The 16,166-nt window shown below is 36.4% G+C and overlaps 1 protein-coding gene across 1 annotated transcript in view; it reads right to left on the bottom strand.

Moving 5' to 3' along the window:
* The window catches only part of LOC106170986 (uncharacterized), a 78,410-nt gene that overhangs the window by 16,126 nt on the left and 46,118 nt on the right, over positions 1-16,166 (bottom strand). The window lies entirely within an intron of this gene.

The raw sequence follows: 16,166 nt of genomic DNA, 5'->3' as shown, positions 1-16,166 counted from the left end.
ACAAGTTTTCTTATAATATTGAACCAGATTTCAGACCAAGCGTAGCACACAGACTGGAGAGCTTTCACCACTCTCATTAGGCGTCATTAGCGTCCCAATTGGTGGTAACATTTTGCTGCTGTATGTGCCCAGAGATTAGGCATCTATTTTTATGACTGAAAAGTACAGGAGTTATGCCTCATTAGTAGCGCTGGTGATAATACAATTGGTTGCCAAGGTTATTTGCTCAAGACAACTGTTATTGTATTCCCTTTTTATTGTTATTTATTCTTATTCTCTTTTTTTTTTTTTTTTTTTTGTTTAGGACTAATGGAATATAAAATCTCTGGAGAGTCTGTTGCTATGGGTAGAAGTATAAGCCAATAAACCATCACAAAATGGGGCAGGTTTCACAAAAAATCATTAACTTGAACATTGGTCTAAACTTTAATATCAATATTTTGATCTAAAAATTTAGACCAATTGGCAGTCCAAAATTATTTTGTGTGAAAACGGTGTCTGGAGAACAAAACCAGGAAGATCAATGGAGGGAAGAGACAGATTCATCTCGTCTGTTTTCTGGGGTAGTAGCAGCTGTAGTTAGGCAATTTCTGAGGAATGAATCATGGGAGTTCAAAGCACTTCAGAACACTTGGTAAAAATCTATAATCTCTCATTCCTGTGATTTGCAAACTTTAAAGTTAAATAACACAAATGTATCACCAATGTTTTGAGTACTTCTTCTTAGGTATCAATTAATTCTTTGTGCATAAAAAATATTATTTCACATAAATTTATTGTAATCATCATTACTGTCATGTATATTTATAACCTGCAAAACAATAAATAAATACTAATTTTTCAGACTACCAAAAAAATACTGAAAACAATTTCATGCTAGCTCTCTGATTTGGAGAGTTGAAAAAAAAAAAGAAAAAAAAGAAAGTGGCAACTATGCAAAATGTCCTAAAGGTGTGATCGACTGTTTTTTTTCCCTTCAACAAGACCCAGATCCAACTAGAGGATCAGAGAGGCGATACCGCCTCCGAATATTGTACCACCAGCTGGAGCAAGCGCATTCGTATAGACCCCCACATACACAAAATAAGGGACACAGCCACCAGTTTTGTGCTTGACAAGCTGTAAAAATGCAATCAACAAGAATTTTTAAACTATTGCAAAAAATATATATGGTACAATCAAATTTAAGTTCTTCGTAAGGTAGGTCAAGGGTCAATTTCAAGGTCACAGTAAATTTCCAGTATATGACTTCCTATTCAAGTTCAAGAGTAACTATGGACCTATCTCTGTCAAGTTTGAAGTTAAAAGAGAAAGAAATTAGCAGAGTTCAGTTCATGATAAAAAGTAGGTCAAAGGTCAATTTCAAGGTCACATTTAGATTGCCAGTATATGACTTTCTATTCAAGTTCAATAGTAACTATGGACCTATCTCTGCCAGTTTTGGAGATAAAAGGGAAGCAAAATTTGCAAAGTTCAGTTTATGGTGAAAAGTAGGTCAAAGGTCAATTTTAAGGTCACATTTAGATTGCAAGTATATGACTTCCTATTCAAGTTCAATAGTAACTATGGACCTATCTCTGCCAGTTTTGGAGATAAAAGGAAAGCAAAATTTGCAAAGTTCAGTTCATGGTGAAAAGTAGGTCAAAGGTCAATTTCAAGGTCACATTTAGATTGCCAGTATATGACTTCCTATTCAAGTTCAATAGTAACTATGGACCTATCTCTGCCAGTTTTGGAGATAAAAGGGAAGCAAAATTCAGTTCATGGTGTAAAGTAGGTCAAAGGTCAATTTTAAGGTCACATTTAGATTGCTAGTATATGACTTCCTTTTCAAGTTCAATAGTAACTATGGACCTATCTCTGCCAGTTTTGGAGATAAAAGGAAAGCAAAATTTGCAAAGTTCAGTTCATGGTGAAAAGTAGGTCAAAGGTCAATTTCAAGGTCACATTTAGATTGCCAGTATATGACTTCCTATTCAACTTCAATAGTAACTATGGACCTATCTCTGCCAGTTTTGGAGATAAAAGGAAAGCAAAATTTGCAAAATTCAGTTCATGGTGTAAAGTAGGTCAAAGGTCAATTTTAAGGTCACATTTAGATTGCCAGTATATGACTTCCTATTCAAGTTCAATAGTAACTATGGACCTATCTCTGCCAGTTTTGGAGATAAAAGGGAAGCAAATTTTGCAAAGTTCAGTTTATGGTGAAAAGTAGGTCAAAGGTCAATTTTAAGGTCACATTTATAATGCCAGTATATGACTTCCTATTCAAGTTCAATAGTAACTATGGACCTATCTCTGCCAGTTTTGGAGATAAAAGGGAAGCAAAATTCAGTTCATGGTGTAAAGTAGGTCAAAGGTCAATTTTAAGGTCACATTTAGATTGCTAGTATATGACTTCCTATTCAACTTCAATAGTAACTATGGACCTATCTCTGCCAGTTTTGGAGATATAAGGGACTAAATGTTATAATTTTGGAGTTACCATAATGTGCCTTAAATTTCGTACAGAAAAAATTAATTAAAACAAAGAAAATGTCATTTTGGTCAAAATTCTTGAAATAGGAGGTGCTCTGAAGTTTCAGAAGTTCAAATTTGATGAAATAATGTCATTTTTGAACACAAGTTGTCTGCTTTGCCAAGCCTTATGTTTTATTTTTCCAGAGTTCAAAATTTATTATCCATTACCGTACTGCACATTTTGCTTTTACCACCAATATGTACTTTTTGATACAGCGTAACTCGAAAACCGTATGGAATACAAAAAAACCGAGACCACCTCCAGTGTTGGGCTTTACATGCTCTACAAAATGCAAAAAAGAATGGGTCTCTAGCATTAACGGTTCCCGAATTAGAGACAGTTTTCAGTTTCGGTATCTTATGGCCGCTACTCCTGTGAAAATGCACCGATTGACCCCAAATTCATGGAGATGAAAGATGACCTGAAGGGTAACACTTTCCAATAATATTATTGGTTAAGTCTGTGTGGTGTCTGAATAACAGGGCAAAAAAAATTTTTTTCGTAAAAAATTTCATTTTTTTGAAAATTTTGGCCCATTTGACCTTGAAGTAAAGGTCAAAGGTCAAATCCAAGGGTATATTTGAAATCTACACATATGACTTTTGGAAAGCTGTCTATAGAAATTTTTCCCATAACTCCTTCCGTAGGGTAGATAATTAGCATTTAATTTTGCCATTTTTAGACAAGGGTGCATTGCAATGAGTGCCACACCCAGACCCCAATACCGACAAAGCCCAAATTTTACGTGGAACGAGTTGAGATTATAGGTGACCTTAATCCATGAGATGGGTACGGGGGCCCTTACCGTCTAGGAGGAGAAGCGGTAACGGTAGCCGTCCGGCGGAGCCAACGGAGCCGGCGGAGCCGGCGGAGCCGGCGGAACGATCCGGACGGGACCGAAACCATGTGTACCGCCAGCGCTAACGCTGGTGGTACAATTAATGTAACAGGTGATTAAATGGCTAGACGGAAGGCTTTATGATATGTCGACAATATATTACCAAATTTGCAAAGTGTGTTAATTACTACCAAGCCCATAAATATGAATACATATCATACATTTCTCCTCCCCCAGGTTCTATATTAAGGGTGTATATGTCAGACATAGACAATATACCGTAATCATTCCAAGACAATATCTCCCTCACTTGTTAACATAAAAATGACTCATGCTGCTATAATGTATATAAAAAGTTTGCCTTCAAGACCCCCTCCCTTCTCCCTTCTCCCTCTTTATTTCACACACAAACAGGTGTCCATATATGATCCAGCTATGCCTACATACCGATATTGTGGTTAAAAAACAAATTTACCTGTCAGGTACTTGAATAATTTGCGTATGATCTTAGCAGCAATACCTGAACGCAAATCATTTCAATGTGGTGACTCATGATGCTCTTATAATAAAAGTGGTGCTCATATAAGAAAAGCGTGCTCTCTAGCCCCCCCCCACCCCTCCCCTCCTTTCTACCTTATAAAGAAACAGGATCTGTCCTCCCACTTCTACACATAGACCCCATTTCCAGAGATTAGATCGATCTAATTTAGATCGACCTAACTCCCTGGGGGTTCACGCTAAATAGCTGTCAGCCGAGCGGACACGAGAGTTAATTACCCTCCTACAGCTTGTAGTAGGCGGGATGGACATTTAAGCCGGATTATCTGACAATAATCTAGTGAGACTCCCCGCGGGGATAGATCGATCTAAAAGCTCTGGGAATACAGCCATAGCTACAGATTTCACTCTGAATGGCATTTTTTTCTTTTCCGCCTTCCATATAATTGGACACTAGCACCTATATACACTCATCTAAAAAGTTTAAAACATGAAACTGTTTTTCAATAATTAAAAAAAATAAATAAATAAATAAACTATGTTATATAGTGGGAAAATCATCAGTGTATATAAAAAGGTAATGAATGGTGGGCGCATTATCCATCAACATTTGGTTAAAATATTTACCAGAGCTCATATTGTTATTTTAAAACAATCAAAAATAAAGATGAACATTTTTGGTCATGTGTATTTCAATACACAATAATTTTTTTATATAAATAACAATTCCCATGATATATCTTATGTTTTTAACAGTTATAAATACAACCACTGTTGAAAGAACTCATTTTCATCTGCACATAAATATCATGTGCTGTGCTATTATCTTAGCAGCAACAGCTGCATACAAATCATATTAGGTTTTTCTCCTTTTTGCTCTTTTTTATCTGCAATAATTTCATGCAGACATGAGATTTCCTCGTGTCATTATATCCAGTCTCAAAATCTAACCATCAATTGTTACATATTTCCTTCTACATAATGTGCCATAATCACAATACTACATCTGTTTCCTTTTCAGATAATCTTTTTTTTTCCTCGACTAATTCCAATTTACATAACTCCATCAGCCCAGTTCATTTCAATGCTACTTGTATTTGAATCGTGTTTGAATTGTGTAACACACCCAAATGTTATCAAATAAATCTCTCCTCAAGTTGTCAACCTGCAGTATCAGGGCATTATCATATAAATTCAACTGCGACAAATCTTCTTTATTTCTATTCAATCAAGGACTGTCAAAAAATACCATTATCATTTCAAATGTGTGTTAATATATCGTAAGCTGGAAAGAGTAATGTCATTTAACATGACCAAGAGGTGTAACCACAGATTGACGTCCGTTTCCCTTTCAGGGCTGTCAAATATGAAGAGACCTGTCATAAAGACGCCTACCCAACTACACCATTTCTCTCACGGAAGCCGTGGTCTGTTAACAAAGCCAAGAAGACCGCTAATGCCACAAAGACAACTGTCTAACAGTTACTCGTATACCTCATACAGACAAAAATAGCTTTAGGAGAAAATGTCACCATGCAGCCCACTCAAGGTTGGCCAGTAGAATGTGACAATGACCTAGGGGTTCACAGACACAGGTGCTCCTCACAAACAAGGAGGAATAACAATATGGAGAACAATATTTATATGTGAAAAAAATGCCTTTTGTGGCCTAAACATACCTATTACCTATTTTATGTCAATGGTGAACTTCCAAATTACAACACTGCATGACAGAATTCAAATTTACCACCTTTTCACCATGATTTCATTATTAAAAAAAAAAAAACTCATTATATACACAGTTCAAATGAACACCTATTTCAACTGGCCTCCATTATTACAAGTCCGCCCATATACTTCAATAAATGCTGCTATCAATTTACAATTCTTGCGTCTCAAGAACATTACAAATGCTAATTAGAACTGGGGAAAAAAACCTCCAACCCTGAAGTACGTAATTAAAATCGTAAAAGACCACTATAAAAGTACACGGACAAAGAAAGGTGTGGCTGTTTATAAGAAACTGTAACCATGGCAACAAAACAAACAACAGTATAATTCCTGGCCACAACAGCCAACAAAACAAACAAAAAGATATAATTACATTCAGTCAGTATCAATCAAGTTCTTTTTTTTCCTCCCCAGTTGTATGATCTCGACTGTGATAACTCATCTAACGAACAACGCCTTACACCCACCTTCCAAGCATAAAAAACAAAACACACCACAGAAAAAAAATCTTTACATCAGTGACGCCAGGGTTGATAAGAGGTATGACAACAAGTTCACACCCTGGCAAACAATAGAGATTTTGATAATCCACTTAACATTTTAGCATTCATGTTTTAGCTGCCTGTATACAAACATAAGGATGAGTAACCTGTTCTGAATTTTAACACCAAGTTATCTGTTTTCTTTTATATTCAGAAAAAAAAACAAACATATATTCAATTTCTAATTCCAAAGACAGTATTTCGTTTTCATTTATAAATGCCCGTTTTTATGTTTTTATGCCAATAATTTTTAAGCAATATAATTTTTCAATATTTTCATCGAGACAGATTATGCAAAAAAAAAAAAAAAAAAAAAATTTGTCTGAGATCCTAATTAGACCACTATCTCCTCACAGTAAAAGTGCACCACCACCCAATTATCACACCACACAAGTATCTCTGCCCCACTTCTATTTACGGCAAGCCACGCACGATAGAAGTATATTAATCCCAAGCCACTTTCCGGGGAAAGACCTCACCTCCACTGACCTTCTCACCTGATCCTCTGTGGCTCCATCTAGTGACCACAAACCACTCAATTAAGAAAAACCTGGCTAAATCAGCTGATAGCTGACTAAGCTAAACCAGGGGAAGGGGCTTCACTACCCTAAAAATTGGTCTAACATTTAAGATAAATAAAACTGTCAACTTCAATTTGAGATAATTTCATAACACCAAATTAAATTAAGTTAATCAATTTAGCAATTGTCCTTTTTGCTATAAAACAGAAACAATATATTTCATTTGATTGGCATACAGCTTGTTTCTCCTGAGGTGAAGTAGACTACAATGCTTATTTTAAAGTTCAGGACAATTTTCAGGTTCAGTTTCTTTTGTGAAATGGACCCTGGTAAAATCTGTCATTGTACACATTGGTGACAAGATAATGAGCTGACAACAAAAAGAGCTGACAAATTGAAAATAGATTCCTTTGGGGGAAAACCCGTTTTGTATGGCAATGACTTTGGACTTTGGGGTCAGTTGGTGTTAAAATGAGGATTCTGATACTGCCATTTTTAACATTATTATTACAACAATATATTTTTGTGACTCACTGGTTATGTGGTGTCATTTGATACCCACATTCAATTTTAATCATTTTCTTATTTCCAGTATCAACAGCCATCATTTCACACGGCAATGCTTTGTAACTTCTTTTGCAAAAATGACTCCATACAGCTACAACAAGAAAACCTGATTATTATGCAAAATGAAAAAAAAAAAAAAAATCCTGAATTCTTCCTGGCACCCATAAATGTCACATACAGGTGACAAAAATTTTAGCCGTGATTTAGTGCATAGTGGCACCTCTACTCTTTTGCATCAAAGAGGTATTTACGATTGGGTTCACATGTAAAAAAAAATAATGTACCAATGCACTATACTGCTGCCAACCCCAATTTCCTTCACTGCCGAACGATACAGCGCAACACAAAATAAACAAGTCAAAAAAATCCCACCCATCTTGGTGAGGGTTGAATGAGTGCATCTTGTGAGGTAACTCAACCTTTCCTAAGTCCACAATATTATATCACCTTGACAAACTTTCTCGTCTACACATTCACAACCAACTTTCAGTCTCGGGTTAATTCTTTTATAAAACGGGTCCCTGCTTGCGTGTGTTTGACCAACTGCTCTAAGCAGTTTGTCAGGACACTGCCCTGATAACATTACACCTTATCGCATTATGCAATTAAAACAGTCCTCTGTCCTGACATGACATCCTAGAGTTCAACACAGTCCATTTCAGCATGGATGTACACATGACTGTACACACACAAACATGCACAGACAGTTCTCTCAAACAGATGTCTGCAAGCTGTTCTAGCAGTTGCAAAACCGGTTCTGTAACAGATGGAGAACAGCTAGAAAGGCCTCTGGTAGGGACTTATCAGACAGTAAGGGAAAGGGAAACCCTGTTTTTACAGGTGAACAACTGGACGTTTGTGTCCACAGGTCAAAGGAGGTCAGGGTCAAGAACTAGCACCTGCTCTAGCCGTGGTCACGTAATCTATTGACCATACCCATTAATTTTATGATTCATTTCACTGGCAGGTACAGTGAAAGTAATGGTAATTAAGACACTGGGTTGGATTTACAACAAATGGTTATTACAAAAAAAAAAAAAAATCCCCCAATTCATTGCCATTAGTTAATCAAAGAACCATTAGTTATAACAAAGTTTAACCCAAATCATATTTGGATGTTTTTGAATCATCCTTTTTTAAGAAAACTTTTTTGAGGAAATAATTCGTCAATTCTTTTTGAATCTAGTGAGTGATTTCAGCATACAAATTTCTAAACAGATAAATAAAAGTCATGGGACACTGGGTTATAGGAGGTGGTCACCTGAGAAGAGCTGGCGACAAAGCGAGACAGGACAATTTGTTTACTGGAAGAAGAAGTTCAGGGCCACCAACACAATTAGGTTATTAAAATTAATAAAAAGACTTAGATATCTAATAAAAGATTTACATGCATATCAACTGTATCCAACACCTATATTACTATCTATTGTAGGCAATATTTACCATGTGAACCAATGCTTTGTCCAGTGCATCAGTTGACCAGCTGGCGACAAAGCAAGACAGGGCAATTTGTTTTTTGGAAGAAGAAGTTCAGGGCCACCAGGGCAATTAGGTTCTTCACCTTTCAAAGGTTTTGAATCTTTTATATTATTATCTATTAGATCTGTATTTAAAAAGTCAAACAGAATGCGGGTGTTGGAGGAATACTATTCTTATATGTCAAGGTGAAATAAAATACCTACATATCTATAAACTGTCTGCAACATCTATGTAATTATCTATTAATCTCTGAATTAATCAAGTGACTTTTTCATACGTCAATTGATTCTCAATCAAATAATCAAATTAACTCTATAAATTTACTTATTTATTTATTCATTTATTTATTCATCCCATTTTTCAAGAGACACCAAACACGAGTGAATTTATTGATTTGAACTCAAACAATTGAACACAAGCCTTCTTTCTACCTCTTAAAAACTTCTTTCAGCCCTTCCTTATACCCCCTTTACACTGGACGGCGTCCTTTCTGCGACCATGAAATTTGACATCGCTGTGGTCTTAATAAGGAGGTACGAGCATTGATTTTGTATCAGAATGAATGCTCAATGTTCGACCAGTTGTCGGCACGTAAAGTATTATCATTTTTTAACTCTCAAATGGGGCCGTACTGCTGGACGCAGAAAGGACGCCGTCCAGTGTAAAGGGGGCTTTAAGCAATCTATCCTCTTAATTTTTAATCAATTTTCTTGCTTTTTTTTACCACCCTGATATTGACACCAAGATGTTAATAAATTATGATTCAGACACAGAACTGATTCCAGAGCCACTAATACTGGGTCAAACAAACCTTACAATTCGCAAATTAAATCACTGATACTTGATCGAAAAAAAAAAAAAAAACTGATAAAATACTTCCTTTTTGCACATGCTACTTCTATAAGGTAATAAATAAGATTTTATTTCATTAAATGAATCTCAAAAATGCTGATAAGACTAAAGAAATTAAAGAAATTCCAGCAACAGAGTATCCAGTTTCATTTTCTATTTTTGACCTTATTGTTTATTTACCACTCCATTTATCAACCTTGACTACATCAAGGAGGAGATTACGAAGAAATGCAGGTAATGCCCCAACCGTGATTCAGCACTCTAAATCATTCACTTCAAAAAGGTCACCCTGGATCGATATTGCTTTCATTTCAATAGCAATTGTCCTCCAAATGTTTTTGGCATGTGCTTCTGCAATTTGCAGACTCATTAAAAATTCTCTCTATGATTCTATGATTCAGAAATGGTTATCAAGCTACAAGATTACTACTTTTGCAATCTAAAATTCATCTTAGTTTTTTGTTTGCAGTCGTGAGTTGCTCAAATAATTCAATTTCACTATCCACTTAATTTACTTTTCTCAAAGGAGAGAAAGAAAGGAAAAGGTCACCGTATTCACAATGCATTTTTGTACCAATATCAGAGATGTTGAGACAGATCAAACTTAATTTTGGAGAAGGGGGGGGGGGGGTAATAAAAAGGAGGGGTGGGGTGACTACTTAATCCACCAGCTTTTAAATTTTCTACATAAAATCCTTCGATTATGATCTTTCTTTTATACCTTAACAGGGATAAATCCACTGACAAACATTAACAAATAGAAATGAAACTGCCATTCACATATTATTTTAACGGCATAAGAAGGGTGTATTTTGGAAACTACATAATACCAGCCTGATCATAACTAGACAAATATATAAATTTACATTACTATATTTACCATCTGAACCAAGGCTTTGGCCAGTGCATCAGTTGACCAGAACTCTTGATGTCCAGCCAAATGTCCACTTCCTCGGCTCACACCACTATGATTACTGTTATTGTTGTTAACATTGTCATCCATGTTGACCAATACAGTGACACGTCTACTACATGTATTATCCACACTGTCACCACTGTTATTGCAAATGTCCATTTGCAAATGGTCACTGACCGCTCTCACCAAATGACCAACGGCTCTCTCTGTTTTGAAACCGTCTGTGGTCAGTGTGTGGTGTTTACCTGCTGTCAATGTTGATATAGCACCGCAGGTATTATATGTTTACTTGGTCAATACACCTTGGCTCTTTGTTGACCACAACAGTGCTTGAGACAGACCAAGTTGACCACTTTCTTTTTCAAAATCTCAACTTCTGTCGCTTGTTAACAACCAGTTTCTGTTTTCAATTCAGCGGTCAAAGATTATAATCCGTCTATAACTATGGAGGCTTCACAAATGTGTGCTGATAAAATTTACACACACACCAAAATACGCACTGTGACCTTGCCTCAAATCAACAACGCACACAGCCCATTGTCAGTTTTTCCACTCCAGAAGTTTTTGTATCTTTGTTTAACTTGTCCTAGATGTGTGCACCATCATAATTATACATACATATATTTATACTCTACAGCAATAATAACGGACCCCGCTATGCCAGGACAATGAAAATATCACCAAAACAACAGCAGCCCTCCAAATCACCAGTCAAGGTTTAGGTCCTCTCCTATATATCTATAAACATTTCAGTCATGCACTTCAATCATCTACGATGTATTTCTTGAATGCCTTTGTAAATTCCCCGCTGCTGCAGTGAGAGACTCGGAATACAAAACTGAGAGATATCACACAGACCTAGTTCTACACCCGCCAGTGTGCTGCCTCAACAATAGACGGAAACTCTGGTGGTAAACAATTTTATGTCGATTTCTTTTATATAGCAGAGGTCAGAGGTCGCTTTAACTCGGTGATGTCACATTATTATGCGTGCACATCCCTTACTGATATAGCACAAGCTTCCTTCAAAAAGGGCGGGAAAGTCTGCAGTAAACAACCTCTCGTTCTATCAGTCCTGTCTGCTTATATTTGCCAAGGTGATGTAATAGGTAACAAGTCTGACCTTGAAGGCCCTACAGGGCACCAGGCCCTCAGCGACTGACCCACCTTTTGACACGGATTTGCAGCTACATGGAGAGGACAAATGGACTGGTCTTAGCCTGGTGTCTCCCCCCTCTCTCTCTCTCTCCTCTATGTACAAAAAATAATTCTTTTTTTTTATTAAGACATCCTCTTAAATTTTTCATAATGTCAGTTCAAAATGGGTAAATATTTTTTTCATATTTTTTCATATTCATTTCAGAAGGTAGAACAGTATTTAATATGCAGCCATCTGTAGCACTGCAACAGTATTTATTACAAAGCTATGCTGTAATTGAGAGTCTGGGTATGAAGTGTGCACCTTACAAAACACCTAATTACAAGTTTTGTGATGAGGTATTTGAGCAACATTGCAAAATAAAAACTTATCCCTGGATATGCCCACGTATAAACTGGGTGCATTTAACTGTCAACAACAACATAAACAAAATCATAATAACAAACTGTAAGCATGCTGGCCTGGATTGAAACCAACTATCACTTTTCAATGCACTACTTCCTTCTGCTTTCTTCTTGTTTTCCTTTTTTTTTTTTTTTTTTTTCAAATTCACGTGGTAATACATGTGGTCGCTCAATGATAACAATTGATCAGAGCCTGGATTAAATAGCGGTATTCAGGTAAAGGTTAGCATATCACAATTCAAATCGACACTTCAATCGTGAATGTGTCAATCTTGAATATTTTCGCTCAATGATTGCACATGCTTTGACACGTGGACTTTGAATCAGGATCATTGATCAACAGTGTGTAACAGTCTTCGCAAAGCATATCTAGGTTTTACCTGTTGCATTTAAAAAATAATGTTTTTTAAGCTTTGTAGTTTATTTCATATTCATCACAGACTGTAACTAGTAAGTAATAGTGACATTATCTGATAAATTTTTACTAAGTTCCTAAAGACAGTTGAAAATTTGACAAAGTAAAAAATTCAAGTACTTCAAGTGACCATCCCTTTTATGATAAAATAATAACATACAACTGCACTTCTTTTAACAAAACTAAAATCACCAGACTAATGAATTTCTGGAAGAAGTTTTGGACCTTTCACTTTCTGAAGTCCATGCACATGCATATTATGTGTCCCTACATTAAGCTTTGCTGCAGAAGATTTGCTGGATCCTCCAGTGAAAAACCATTATGCAACAAATGTACTAATCGTATCTGATAATGGGCCGTGAGACAGACTATTTCCACACGTCACTGAGGATTTCCACGCGTCATTCTGACATCATCACTTCAGCTTTTGTTTACAAGATATAATCCCAATCTGATAAACTCTGTGCCCTTTCATAACTAAGGCTGTATTCCCAGAGCTTTTAGATCGATCTATCCCTGTGGGGAGTCTCACTAGATTACTGTCAGATAATCCGGCTTAAATGTCCGTCCCGCCTACAACAAGCTGTAAGGGTGTAATTAACTTTCGTGCCCGCTCGGCTGACAACTATTTAGCGTGAACCCCCAGGGAGTTAGGTCGATCTAAAGTAGATCGATCTAATCTCTGGAAATGGGGTCTAAGAGACCTTCCACCTAATTCATGATCCCTGCCAGCTAAGACGCCACTCTGCTAGTATCTGATAGACATACATATCAAAAGAAAACAACAACAACAATTTCAACGCAAATTCACAGATTGGCAACCAAAGACAACAAGGACAGCGAGGCCCAGCACATGGGGAAAACGTGCACACATGTTGGACATGTGGGTCACTGTGTCGCCAGTCACGTTAATGCCATGCTGCAGACAACTCATGCATAATGGCGGTCAACAGTTGGTATGAACTGGTACCATTGGGCTGGTCATACATCAAGTGCCAACGACCGGTCAAACATCGTAAATAGCAAGTAACATATCCCATGCTCCTCGTGTATCTCATGAGATTGTCTGATTATCTTTAGAATCGGTGAGTAAAATACAAATCTATGCTGAAAGCTGTTATTATGCTGGGCTGAATGCTTATGACGCATGAAGTTGGATGACCGAGTGGAGGGTATGAAAACCACAACAGTATCATGTGTCATTCCATGTACTGTGTGTGTGTGTGTGTGTGTGTGTGTGTGTGTGCGTGCGTGCGTGCGTGTGTGTATTTCAATGTTAAGGAGAAACCTTTACACATTTTCCTTTGGAAATACAAATGATAAATGCATGCTTTCAAGTTTTTACATTTTTAAATATCATTAAAATGGTCAATATTTTTTTTTCAGAACCATGTGGACCTGTACATACATATACATTTTACTATGAGTGACCATAATAACCCGTTGTAGATCTATGCCAAGGGGAAAAAAATTCTTTTAAAAGTCTTTTCCTCCTAAATAACTATCTATCTATCCTGAAAATTTATATCATAATTTATGAAGAACATTTGAACTTTCCTGTGCACCTTAAAAAAATACCGACAAACAAAAACTTAAATAAAAACCAAGAAAAACAACCTCTTTTGTTGGTAAAAAAAAAAAAAAAAAAAAAAAAACGGCCAGACTTTTTTACAATGCTGTATGTGATGCCCTGGGTTCTTACAATAGGATCAACCGTGCCTCAGACAATGCTCCACACAAAAGGATGTCCACTTAAATATATTAGCATTCAGGCCCAGACGAACACAAAGCCAAAGAGCAAACGCAAATAGTTATCAAACCTTGAATACAATACAACGACTTTTTGTGGACGGTTATACAAGCACACCTCGTCTCCAACCTCTGAATACATGTATATATCTGTAATCGAGGACATTTTCTTTATTCCCTATCCCCAGACCTTCTTCGTCCTTTCGAATTTTCTGCGTCCTTTCACTGGTTACCAAGATAAAAAGCTATTTTTATCAATATTTTTCAGTACTTTTATTTTTGCTTTCCTGTTATCTTTACACGAGATTCAGGCAATGACTTCTTTGACCATGACTAGGTCAAGGTAACCCCTACAAGCGGTCAAAATGACATAATCCTCCATAATGTCAACAGATAAGGTGTACAAACATATAGGCAAGACAAATAAAGTTAAATTAGGCACTCGTTGCGCTTTGCCATCTCGTTAACACTGTCTACCTATATGAAGTTACACTGCCTATTTTCATACTACGACAACACATTGATATTATAATTTAAATTTGTATTAACTTTTCAGAAATTTATGAAACATAGAGAACCTTTCAAATTAATATTTTAACTGAATTTGTATTCACTGCTGAATTAACTTCTCATTTATTGCTGAAAACGGAGACGCAGAGATCAAAACCCACAACAAGAACCCTGCCTGTTCATCCAATATGCAGAGTCACAGTCAATCTACCACTAACTAATGTGTCTATTTACGACTAAAATCATTTAGGATGACATAACGATGGGCACTGGTCGGTCAGACAGACTACCACCAAGGTCATTCAATCAAATAACTGTCCACTAATGTGTCTGGTCAGACCAAAGAGTCATGGTCAATTACGTGCCCAGTTGACCTTGACCTCTTTAATAACGACATCAGCTGAACAATACAAATCATGAGATCAGGTTTAGTAATACTGTTATTATTGGTGATGGGAAAGTGAAAATTTATATGAATTTTTTTTCAGATATCTGGATTTAGAACCCCTTTTATCTGATGTGAATCACTGTGCAAAGTACTTATTATCATCATCATCATTATTATTATTTTATTATTATCAACATCATCATTAGTATAACTGCTGTTATTTTTATGATTATTATCATTATTATCATCAAACTTATCGAAATTTTATTAAATTTTATTGAGAGCAAGTTCAAAAGAGGCACATGCCTCGCCTGTCTCAGCCTATCCCTAGTCATGTACTCAAGCTGAATTTTACTGACAAGTGTCTGGAAGGGAGACTGGAACTGTGAGTAGCCCAGACAGTCTGGAACCTGGAGTACTTCATGTGGCCAGGTATACTCAGGTTGTTCATCAATCACCTGTATTACACAGGTAGAAACATCTCCAGGTAGCACCTGACTGAACTGTTCAAAACATGGTGAAAAGTACATGTATCGCTTCTAAAGAGAGTCTTCGTGTTTTTTTTTCTTATGAGGCATGATATTTACAGCCTTCATCGAAAGGCCTTGTTCATATCAACATTTTTTTTTTAAGAGTGGAGAAGTCTTGGATCATAGGTTGAAAATATTTACTCTTAGGAAACAATTTACTTTTTCACCATCTTTGAAGAGGCATTATCTGAATGTTTAAAACCTGTTCTAGAAAACAAGGTGCTTATATTTTATAATTTGCCTGCATTAAAAGCCACAACTTCTGGATGCTTCTTAAAGTTACAATAGTAGTATCTTCAAATCTTATAGGCTGCTATAACATCTGCAGCTTTTGTTTCTGCTGAAAGTATCTTGTAAGACACTGACACCATTAATTCTGGGTGTTTAACACAGCTGAAGAAATTTTTGACAGTTGCTTCACTTCAGTAATATATTCAATGCATTTTTATCAAATTTTTTATTTTGGGAATAATTGGTTGGCTAGCTACTGGACTGTAAAATAAACATGGGACGTCAAGATTTTTCTCCGAGTTCCCCATTTAACCT

Source organism: Lingula anatina, chromosome 10, assembly GCF_051362555.1.
Source record: "Lingula anatina isolate TDL-2025a chromosome 10, LinAna3.0, whole genome shotgun sequence".
Taxonomy (NCBI): Eukaryota; Metazoa; Brachiopoda; class Lingulata; order Lingulida; family Lingulidae; genus Lingula; species Lingula anatina.
Note: the sequence above shows the minus strand (reverse complement) of the source record. Positions and strands in the feature narration are given on the sequence as shown.